At 35.2% G+C, this 11,572-nt stretch overlaps 1 long non-coding RNA gene across 1 annotated transcript in view; it reads right to left on the bottom strand.

The window, feature by feature from the left end:
- Positions 1–1,036, bottom strand: part of LOC146395466 (uncharacterized) — a 231,256-nt gene extending 230,220 nt beyond the window's left edge. The window contains exon 1 of the long non-coding RNA XR_014831082.1: positions 810–1,036. This is a non-coding gene — a long non-coding RNA (uncharacterized LOC146395466). The remainder of the gene's footprint in view (positions 1–809) is intronic.
- Between the last annotated feature and the right edge of the window lie 10,536 nt (positions 1,037–11,572).

Raw genomic sequence — 11,572 nt, forward strand, 5'->3', positions numbered from 1 at the left:
GGAAAAAGTACTTTTGGGGAGAGGTTAAGTAAACTATTTTTGCAGAATTAATTTAAGAACAACCACATGATTTGATTTGAAAAATGAATTTTGAATGGAAATTATATGTATTTCTTCTATCCTGAGTCCTAGAACCACTATCTGCCAGCTCTTGGTTCCTCTCCATTAGTGATAATGGAATTGCAAGGAAGGATGCATTTGTTGAGGATGCTCTTTTTAAGCTTTTTTTTTTTTTATTTTTACATTATTGCAGAATAATCTTCTATGAAGATAAAATGTCTTATAAAAATATCAGGCAATTTGAAATCCCAGATTCAGTTTGTAGTGTAAAAAGATTCAACTTCAGGAATTCCTGTTGTTGCTCAACAGGTTAAGAACCCCAGTGTCTATGAGGGCTCCAATCAATCTCTGGCCTTGCTCGGTTGGTTAAGGATTAATCACTGCTGAAAGCTGAGGCAAGTGCAATCAAACCTTACCCAGGAACTTCCATATGCTGCAGGTGCAGCCCCAAAAAGAAGAAGAAGAAGAAGAAGAAAAAAAAAAATCAACTTCAGGTAGCACAATTTCATGTGTGCTTTTTTTCATTTTTAAAGTTTTATTGAAGTATAGTTGATTTATAATGTGATAATTTCTGCCGCATAGCAAAAGGATTCCATCAGACATGTACACACATCCATTCTCTTTTAGATTATTTTCCCATACAGATTATCACAGAATATTGGGTAGAGTTCTCCATGCTATACAGTATGCTTTTAACCTAGAACATTCTCAAAACCAGAAACAGCCAACTCTTTAAACAACACACTCACCATCTGACGCCAGCACCTGTGGATCCACAACAGCCTCTGGCTCAGAGACCACCATGCTGCAGACCTCGGGCTGCTGTGGCCACTGCATCTGACAGTATGGACCGACCCCAGCATCCCAGTCTTTTTCTCCTTAAGCGCCTTTTGAAAACAGCAGAACAAAACTCCACAGAGTTTACAGGGAAGGCAGGGGTCTCTGCGGGGTTCCCAGGAGGAAACCGGAAGAACTCGTGCGTATGTGAGGGACTTCCGGTGACGCCCAGGCAGCCGGCGAAGCGGAGCCTGAGTGTGAGACCTCCCTGGCCGATCAGGAGGAATAAGAAAGGAGGCTTACAGTTGTGGCAGCTCCTGCCCACAATGGTGAGAACTGCTCGAGGCGCCTGGCGGTGGTTGCGTGCAGTGCCTGGTGGCTGCTGATATCGTGGGCTTGAGCGCACATGCCTGGCGTCCAGGCCCATCTGCGGATGCTGGTCCAACACGTGCACTTTTTGTGTTTGGTGGTGTTGCTGGGACGCCTCCGAAAGCCACCACAACCAGGGGTGCGAGGACCACATCTCCCTCCTGTCGTTTGGCTGTGTGGAGGTGGAGCGTCGGCAGTTTTTCAAAGATGTTTCGGAATTTCAACCCCGCAGGCAGCTGCTGGCAGCTCTGCTAATACTGGGCTGCTGAGATCACGCCTTGCCTGAACTGCCCTGAGCAGCTTTTGAACTTGGTGAATCTGGCTTTGCTGGAAGTCCTTGGTGGTCTGCAGGAGCTGCAGGTTCCTCTCTTGGAAATTCTCCTAGACCAGGTAGGCTTGTGACCCTGGTGCCAGCCCGGGACTTTCATGGTATATTTTCATATGCATCCGTATACATATATTACAGATACAGTAGCTACTATAGGGTGCAGTACCAATTGCATTTATACTAATGAAATATATATATACACATATATATATCTAGATTACATACTATGCATGTCTGTTTATATTCATATATGTTCATATATGCACATTGTATGTGTATAATATATAATAATGTGCATATTATAGAATACAACTTGTATGTAAGTTTGTGTATATATGTATTTTGTATATGTATGGAGTTATGTACAACCCAGGTCACTGACTTCTTTTTTCCATGAGACAAGTAGGAACTTATACTGTACTGTACCATGAGATTTGGGATCCACTATTACTACAAAGTAAGTTCACAGTTTGTTACTTGACAATAAAATATTTATTATTTGACTCTGCCGCAGAGTTTAAGCAAATCTCAAATTCTCTAAGCCTCTTTGTGCCTGTTCTAAAATTGAAAATAATGCCTGTCTTTCCTGTCTGTATGTGATGATGCATGTGAAATTTCCTTTTATTTTTAATGCTGTGAAAATAGTATTTGTTAAAGAATAATTCATTGAGAAAAGTAAGAATGTACAAAAAGTGAAGTTTTGCAAATTATCACTTAATGTTTAAAGAATTCAAAATTACAGCTGTATTTTTGCAAGAACATTTACCTAAACTTCATAATCTGAGTGTATAATATTTCTGTCATGTATTCTCTAAATCTGGGCAATTTGAAAACCAGTCACTTCGTCTTTTAACTTGACAGTGACTTCTAGAAATTAAAGAAAAAGACAATGTTGCAAAAAATTTTATATAAGTATTCACATATTTTTACATAAACAATTTAAATATTTCCAAGAATATAAAACACATTTGAATATAAGCATCTAAATTTAAGTGGAGTATCACTGTTTAAACACTGTTGTCTAATGATCACTGTGCAGTTTTTAACCAGATTTACTGTTCAAGGAATATTTATGTTAATATTATAAAATTCACATTGTTCCCAGTCCTAATTCCGTAATTCAGGCTGTATGTTGTAATGTTATCTCTGCATGTCTGCCAATATTCTCCACCCAGGAGAAGCTATTTTGAACCTATGCAGAGATATTTTCCTAGCTTGATTTATTATTTACTCAAATATATTCCTTAGGCATTCTTTGCACCATGTTGAAAACAACCAGGAAAAAAATTTTTTTTCTGTCCTCTAAATTTCAGACTTTCAATTCTGATGTCCAGATTTCAAATATTAAATAATTTTCAAAATTGAAATTCCAGTTGTGGCGCAGAAGAAATGACTGACTAGCAACCATGGGGTTGTGGGTTCGATCCCTGGCCTCTTTCAGTGGGTTAAGGATCCGGCATTGCCAGTGAGCTGTGGTGTAGGTCGCAGACTCAACTTGGATCCTGTATAGCTGTGGCTGTGGTGTAGGCTGGTAGCTGTAGCTCCGATTAGACCCCTAGCCTGGGAATCTCCATATGCCATGTGTGTGGCCCTAAAAAAAAATAAAATAAAAAATAAATAAAATTTTAAAAAATAATGTCAAAATTAGTTTTAAAATACGTACTTGTATATTGTATGTACATTTATTATACATATGCATGTGTAATATTACATATCATATATAATAATACTTGTCAAAAATTCAGAAATAACAAAAGTAAAACTGGGAAATCATTGAAATATAATTAGTAGTAAAGGTTTGGTGTATACACATCAAAAAATCAGTTTGAGAGCCAGGAATACTCAGGTTGAAACATGGGATGATGCTCTGGGGTATATTGTTATAAAGCAATTTATGTAGTAAGAAGACAGTGAATATTCTTCAAGGTGATTGATTATGATATTGCCATTTTCATAAATGATAAAGAATTGGTCAGTGGTTACCTCATATCAGTCTTGGGAAATAGTTTGCTTTGCTTATTATTTCCAGAGGCATAAACAAGAAATGATCTCAGTTAAGGTAGTTTTGTAAAGTATGATAAATTAAGCTTTTTAGTATGACTAAACTACTCAGGAAATTTTATTTTATTTAATTAATTTATTTATTTACTATTTTAAATTTTATTTTCTGTTTTTTTTTCCTTTTTTTTATTAATTTATTTATTTTTCCCACTGTATAGCAAGGGGATCAAGTTATCCTTACATGTATACATTTTTTTCCCCTCACCCTTTGTTCTGTTGCAGTATGAGTATCTAGACATAGTTCTCAATGCTACAGCTCAGGAAATTTTAAAGGCTGGTCTTTAGGACTTAACTGTGTGTGGGGGGCTAAGAGGGAGAGAGGGATACAGTGAGGAAATTAAGAAATGGGTTTAAGTAAAGGTCTTCCAATTTCTAGTGGTGGTTCTAAATGATTTTATCTTATTGAGAACATAATAAACCTTTGATTCTGTACATGGGGGACTGTTGTATTTTACTGCTCAGTTTTCCCACAGCCCAATGCTTCTGTGCAGTTTTCTTTAAAACCACTAATTTAATTCTAAACCTAGAGTGAGAGTGACTGAGAAACACTTTTTAAGAGGAAATGTTTTATTTGAAAGAATATCAGTTATACTTATTGAGTATATATCAAGGCCCATGGGATAAATGACTTAAAATTTAAATTCTTTAGAAAGAGCAAGTGGAATGGTTGTCATTTTCTTTTGCAAGAAACTTTAATTTTCCTTCTTTTAAAGGAGAATTCAATAGATGCAATTCTTTTTTTATGCTTTAATCCTGGTAAAATTATGTAGAAAATGCTCAGGAAAAACAGGTCACACTTAAAAAATTCAGAATGTGCTATAATTGGAAAGGAAATTATTTGCTTAAATGTTGTCCGGAAGAAGTCTTTAGTACTTAGGATATCTGGGTTCCTACAGGTGACAGTTTCATTCTCCTTTCAGCAGTTTCTTTCCTTAGCAAATTGAATCATTGACAGCTCTCTTTCAGATGCTACTTTAATGAGGGCCCACTGAATCATCTCTTTTTGGACTCCCAAATGAAGTAGAGCATAATCAAGCTATTTTGCATCTGTGAATATATTCTGGCATTTTTCACAGTCACAGTTCTTTTGTTTGTCAAATAATCATTTCCTATAATGAGGGAGCAGGGTGTAAACATGCTTTTCAATAATTTCTCTATCTTTGGATATCTAATTTTTTCATAGAATTAACATGAAATTCTTACAAGTTTTGTAACTGCACAGGGTGTTTCCAATTAGGATTTAATGAAAAGAAAGGGAATTTTAACTATTATGTATTGTAAAGTATTTGGTAATCTTTATGATATATTTTCTCATCTCCAACATCTTCACTAAAGAGTATTTCACTCTAAAATTTTTTCTCCCTTACCTACAAAAAATAGCAGTTTATTTAAATGTTACTATATGAATGCTGTTCATACATATAACTTAAGTATTTCTCCATATCATTATTTTCAGAATTTGTCATGTTGTATAAGTTCTGTATTTTATACCCCTGAAGAGTTTCTCATAATAAACCTAGTAGAAACCAAGGTATCACCATGACCTGCATTGTTGTACATAATTTAATCATCCTGCTCCAGCTAATCCTATTGTTTTCAACTTTGGCTCCTGAGCTTCTGTTACACAAGTCTTTGCAAGTCTTTTTGCTCAGCCTGAAATACCTTTATCTCTGAAACACAAGTCTTGTTTCCTTATTTCATTTAGCTTTAAACTGAAAGGCCATCACCCTAGGGAAAATACCTATTTTCCTATTCTCTATAAAGATATTCATTGTATTTAGTCACTAATCTGCTTTATTTTAAAGCACTTGTTATGGACTGAATTGTTTCTCCACAAAATTCTCAGGTTGAAATCCCAACCCCTGGTACCTTAGGATATGACTAAATTTGGAAATAGGATCTTTAAAGTAGTGAAATGAGGTCATTAGTGTGGACCCTAATCTAATACGACTTTTAATAAATAGAGATTAGGACACAGATACTGAGGAAAGACCATGTGAAGACATGGAGAGGAAATGGCCATGTTCAAGACAAGGAGAGAGGCCCCAGGAAAAACGCACTCACCTTGATCTCAGACTTCCAGCTTCTAGGACTGTGGGCCAATGATTTCTTTTATTTAAACCACCAAATCTGTGGTGCATTGAGCTGGCAGCCCTTGAAAAGTAATGAAGCACTTAATCATTATGTGACAGTTTAGTTATATAGTTATTTGGTTTTCACCTTTTCCCTCCATTAGTGTGAAAGTTTCCTGAAAATAGCATTTTAGTTCATCCCTTTATACTCAGCAATCAGCCCCTGGCAAAAAAATGATGGGCAAAGAATATTTGTTGAATGACTACATAAATTACTTATGGTTTTTGAGTTTTTAAAGGTCAGAATGATTCTGCCCACTTACTCTATTTCTTCTAGATGATACCCACTCTGAGTTTTATTCGTCATCAGGAAGAATGATTTTTCCTGCAATTTGTTTGTTGAGAGACAATAAATATTCAAAAAACTTATGAGTGCACCAGGAAATACTAGACATATTGAATTCAAATGGGATCCACATAAATATTACCTGTTTGAAGTCTATGTACAGCTATTGATTCCAGTATTAACTGTCTTAAAAAAAGTATGGAGGTATGTGTGTGTGTTTGTGTGTGTGTAAAAAGAAAGATAGAAAGCACAGCCTTAGAATTTCAGTAATGGTACCTGTGATAGGAACCTATACTGTGGACATGGAAAACCATATAGCATACTGCTGCATTAACTTTACAGCAGTAAGGAGGCAGCAATTATCTTTTCCCCTTCCCTTCTTTAGTTGATAAATGTTCAGTTTAATGTCCTTTAGTATGTCATATATTTAGAGAAACTTATCTGAAATCTTACTCTTAAAATAGATCAAGATACATGCTATAGAAGAAAAGAGAGAAATTCCCATCGTGGCTCAGCATAAATGAATCTGACTAGTAACCATGAGGATGTAGGTTTGATGGCTGGTCTCGATCAGTGGATTAATAATCCAGCGTTGCCGTGAGCTGTGGTGTAGGTTTCAGACATGGCTGGGATCTGGCATTGCTGTGGTTGTGACATGGGCCGGTGGCTACAGCTCCGTTTCAACCTATAGCCTGGGAACCTCCATATGCCTCAGTGCAGCCCTAAAAAGACATACACACACACAAAAGAAAGGAAGCGATATTACTTAAAAACACTGACATAAAATATGTAATTATTATTAAGATTAAAATCATTTTTAAAATTCAGCATAGATTTCATAGAATATTTGCTATGTAAATTGTGTACTACAAAGTATAAATAAAACTATGATTAGATGGATTCTCTGGCGATATGATATGGTTTTATGTTCTATTTTAAATTAGTCCTATAACGTACTTTCTAAAGGAAGACATACTTACTCTAAGAACATAATTTTATTATATTTCCAGAGCCATTTAACAAAAGACCAAACTAGGGACCCTAACATTGATTGGTGTCTAAGAGAATTTTCCATAAATTTGCAAATTTCGTGAAGGAATATATTTGGAATCATGATACTACATTTGAAAAAATGTTGTATATCTGGAAGAGAAAGCAAAATAAAATAGAACAGGAGAATTCAATACAAATCATTCCACCAAATACTGATTATACACTACTTTTAGGTTTCACAGTGGGGTTCATATTAGAGTTAGCCAAAAACAAGGTCACCATATCTTTCTGGATTATGGTCAAAGGTCTGACTCCTTCCATGTCACTTATTAAATATATGAGTTTTATAATTTTCTCTCTCTGCCTCGATTTCCAGATCTGTGTATTATAGTTTTAACAGAATTTTTATTGTGATTGTTTTTTGAATGGAAATTAAATGTTACTGTGAATTCTAAACCATAAAACTATGCAGATGTCAAGGATGCATATATTAGCTACTTTTTAAAAGGTATACCAATATGAAGAGTGTTTTATAGGCTGTTTTCAGCCAAAATTTTAAAAGTTCAATTTTAGTCGCATGTATAAAGTTATAAAATATCTGAATATTAGTTCAAAGAATCATTTACAATTTGACAGTTCAGGCATTGCAAAGTACTTTTTATTTTCTGAGTAAACTACAATAATGAAGTGATATTGCATGTAAGAAAACATTAACATAAAAATTATAAATATATTTTAAGAAAATGTGAAAGGGTAGATGATTTCTATTGAAAAAGAGATCTTATTCCACTTCTTTATCTATTCTCCCATTTTGTCTCCTTATAATGTGTGGACAGAAATTTAATTTTTTTTGTTAACTTTGTAATAGCTTGGGCTGCAGTAGATTATAGATCTCTAATCAAGGCAGATTACTGTTTTTGTGACCTTGAATAGTTTGTTTGACTCTTTGTAGCTATTTCCTTGAACTGGAAAATTAAATCTAAGCAGAACCTAGGTGCCAAACAGATGCTACCTTTGGCTTAAATTGTCTTGGGTAAATTATAAAATAATAATTAATAACTAAGAGCCAGTGCCCAGAAATTATACAGGCATATCCATTACCTCTGTACATAAACAAAATCAATTTTCATTAAATATGTTAATTCCACACAGCATCACTATCAATGCTTTGCCATGCCTGAGTAGGCAGTATGCCTTATTTTCCAAATCGAGCAAACCATTTTTCATTATTTGTTTTGATTATCTCTAATATGGCCCATCCTAATTGTGTTGAGAGCAGGTGCATTTGTGTGGCTAAAGAAACCAAAATAACAGTCTGAATATAAACCTTTTATACTCCGTGTGGTTCAGTTATTTCATAGGGATACACACTGGCAAGTATTCTACTGATAGAGCCCTTAAGGTAATTATAGGCCAAACAGGGAATTAAAAGGGAGCAGGAGAATTGTTAATGACAATTTACAGCAGCATCTTTCAGTTGAATCAATGGATGGTAGTATTTGTAGAAAACTGAGGTTTTAGAATAAAACCATTGATTATCTAGAATTTTATTCCTGCTCTACTTTATTACTTTTTCAAGTAAAATATATTTTAAAATAAATTATGCAACTTCAGTATTTAGTTAAATATATTTATAATGCTGCATAATTAATTGAATTTGCTTACTTTAAGAAATAGAACATTTATACAACCAAGCAGGTAAATTGAGAGAAATTTTATGCCCTTATTAATTGGATTCAGGAATTTTTGTATTATTGATTTGAATGAAAATAGTAATTGATCTATCAGGTGTTCACCATATTATTAATTTGCTAAGTGATTACATATATGTTAGTTATATAAGCTAATATTTTACATCTTAAAAATGAAGAAATCAAAGCTCGTCAGGAGTTCCCATCGTGGCGCGGTGGTTAACGAATCCGACTAGGAACCATGAGGTTGTGGGTTCAGTCCCTGACCTTGCTCAGTGGGTTAACGATCCGGCGTTGCCGTGAGCTGTGGTGTAGGTTGCAGACGCGGCTCGGATCCCGCGTTGCTGTGGCTCTGGCGTAGGCCGGTGGCTACAGCTCCGATTTGACCCCTAGCCTGGGAACCTCCATATGCCGCGGGAGCGGCCCAAGAAATAGCTAAAAAGACAAAAAAAAAAAAAAAAAAAAAAAAAAAGCTCGTCAAAGCAAAGTAATTTGTCTAAGTTCAAACAGTTGCAGGAGGTTCAAAAGTCTGTTTTAAAACAGCAAAGTCTGTGCACTACATTGAATACATGCATATTTTTCGGAGCTGTGTAATATTACACATCACTAACTATTGCTTGTCATTCACCATGTAAAGATTCCTGGAGCGGATGTTAATGTTTTTGTAAATATTATTTTTAATCTCTTAATATCTTATAATTTATTTTTCACTGGAAGGGCTCAATGTTAAAATTATGCCTTAAACTATAATAAATTACTAGTTAGGATAACTATAAGAAAATATATTGAAAGCTTAATTATGTATGATATGTGAAGACAAAGATTACTAAATATCAGAAAAGAGTGAACACTTGAAACCCTCATTTTATAACGTGTTTGGTTCTGTCTCCTTCATACAAGTGATATGCAATGCCAGTAGTCTAATAAATTTATATTTTATGTAAATTTCATTGTTTTAATTAATTATTTTTTGGGGGGATGCATAGATATGGCATATGAAAGTTCCCAGGTTAGGAGTTGAATTGGAGCTCCAGCTGCTGGCCTGCACCATAGCCACAGAAACACCAGATCTGAGCCACGTCTGTGACCTATACAACACCTCACAGCAAAGCCAGATCATTAACTCATTGAGCACGGCCAGGGATCAAACCTGCATCTTCATGGATACTGGTTGGGTTCTCAAACCTCTGAGCCACAGCAGGAAGTCCCAGACAGTTTATTTAAAAGAGAAGATACTGCCTTTATTTACATTATCTTTGTGAAGTACTTAAGTTAGACAAGGGCATTTAAGAGTCTAAATCACTCAGAAGCCCAAATAATATCTCTGAACATTTGTATAATATGGCTATTTGGCTTTTACTTTTTAGCTAAATAATTTTTAATTTAAATACATTTGATTGTAATCAGAATCTATCAGTTTTAGCCTATAATTCAGATAATGTTACAAAAATAAACATTGAGAAATAAATTTGTACTACCTTTAAAATGCTTATGATAGGTCTTATTGAATTTATACATTAACATTTTTTTAAAAAAGCATTTAGATTTAGATTTAGATTTTCAGCCATAAACACACTGTGGAACATTTATTCAAAACCAAAATAATATGGTGCAAAAAATAAGTAAAAGTTTTGACAGGTAGGCAATCAAAAGGAAAATAAAATGGTTATAATGTGATTAGATACTTTAACCATGATATCATTTATAAATATGAGTTGACTAGGCTGTCTGACAATTTCAAGCAGAGGATCATCCCTAAGATGCTTCTCAATGAGAAAACATAGAAGAAGTTGAGAAATGTACATGAAGTTGAAATTTAATCCATACCATGGAAAGCAACTGTTATTTGAGAAAGGATCACTGTTAGATTCATATTAGAGTAAAACTGGTAGGGAAAAAATGGGAATATATGGGTCATCAAAAACCACTATCTCTCGGTCTCTCTCTCTCTCTCTCTTTTTTTTAAGGGCTGCACAAGCAGCATGTGGAAGTTCCAGGCTAGGGGTCAAATCGGAGCTGTGGCTGCCTGCCTACACTAGAGCCACAACAATGCGGGATCTGAGACTTACACCACAGCTCATGGCAACACTCCATCCTTAACCCACTGAGCGAGGACCGGTATCAAACCCACGTCCTCATGGATACTAGTCAGGGTTCGTTAACTGCTGCTGAGCCATGATGGGAACTCCATAAAAACCACTCTCTTTTAAGCACCTATTTTTGTGTCTGAATAATCTTTTTTTTTTTTTTTTTTTTTTTTTTGTCTTTTCTAGGGCCACTTCCCGCAGCATATGGAGGTCCCAGGCTAGGGGTCCAATTGGAGCTGTAGCCACCAGCCTACTCCAGAGCCACAGCAACGCAGGATCTGAGCCGCATCTGCAACCTTTACCACAGCTCACGGCAATGCTGGATCCTTAACCCAATGAACAAGGCCAGGGATCGACCCTGCAACCTCATGGTTCCTAGGAAGATTCGTTAACCACTGAGCCACGACAGGAACTCCTGAATAATCTTTTATTCCTTTATTAATTCAAAAATTACTAATTAAACACTTGCTCTGCCCAATTCTTGTTGCTAAGCACTGGAATAAGTAAGACATACCCGCTCACATACTTTACAAAGCTGATTGCCTGACTAGGAATACAACCAGGAAACAAATAATTTCATGTGCTTATGTACTTATTAGTGCAATGAAATGAAGTATTAAGCTAAGGGATCATATATCCATATTAATTTAGGAGTTAAGGAAGCATCCTTAAGAAATTGATGATAAGCAGAAATCTTAAATATGAATATAAATTGTAAATCAAAGAAAAAATATCTCTAGTAGTTGAAAGGACATGTTCAAGACCAGAGAGTTAGGAGAAAAGATGTG

This window comes from Sus scrofa, chromosome 16 (genome assembly GCF_054392235.1).
Source record: "Sus scrofa isolate SSC_HxYL_T2T_F1_AM1 chromosome 16, Sscrofa_HxYL_maternal_Yorkshire_Landrace_v2.0, whole genome shotgun sequence".
Lineage (NCBI taxonomy): Eukaryota > Metazoa > Chordata > Mammalia > Artiodactyla > Suidae > Sus > Sus scrofa.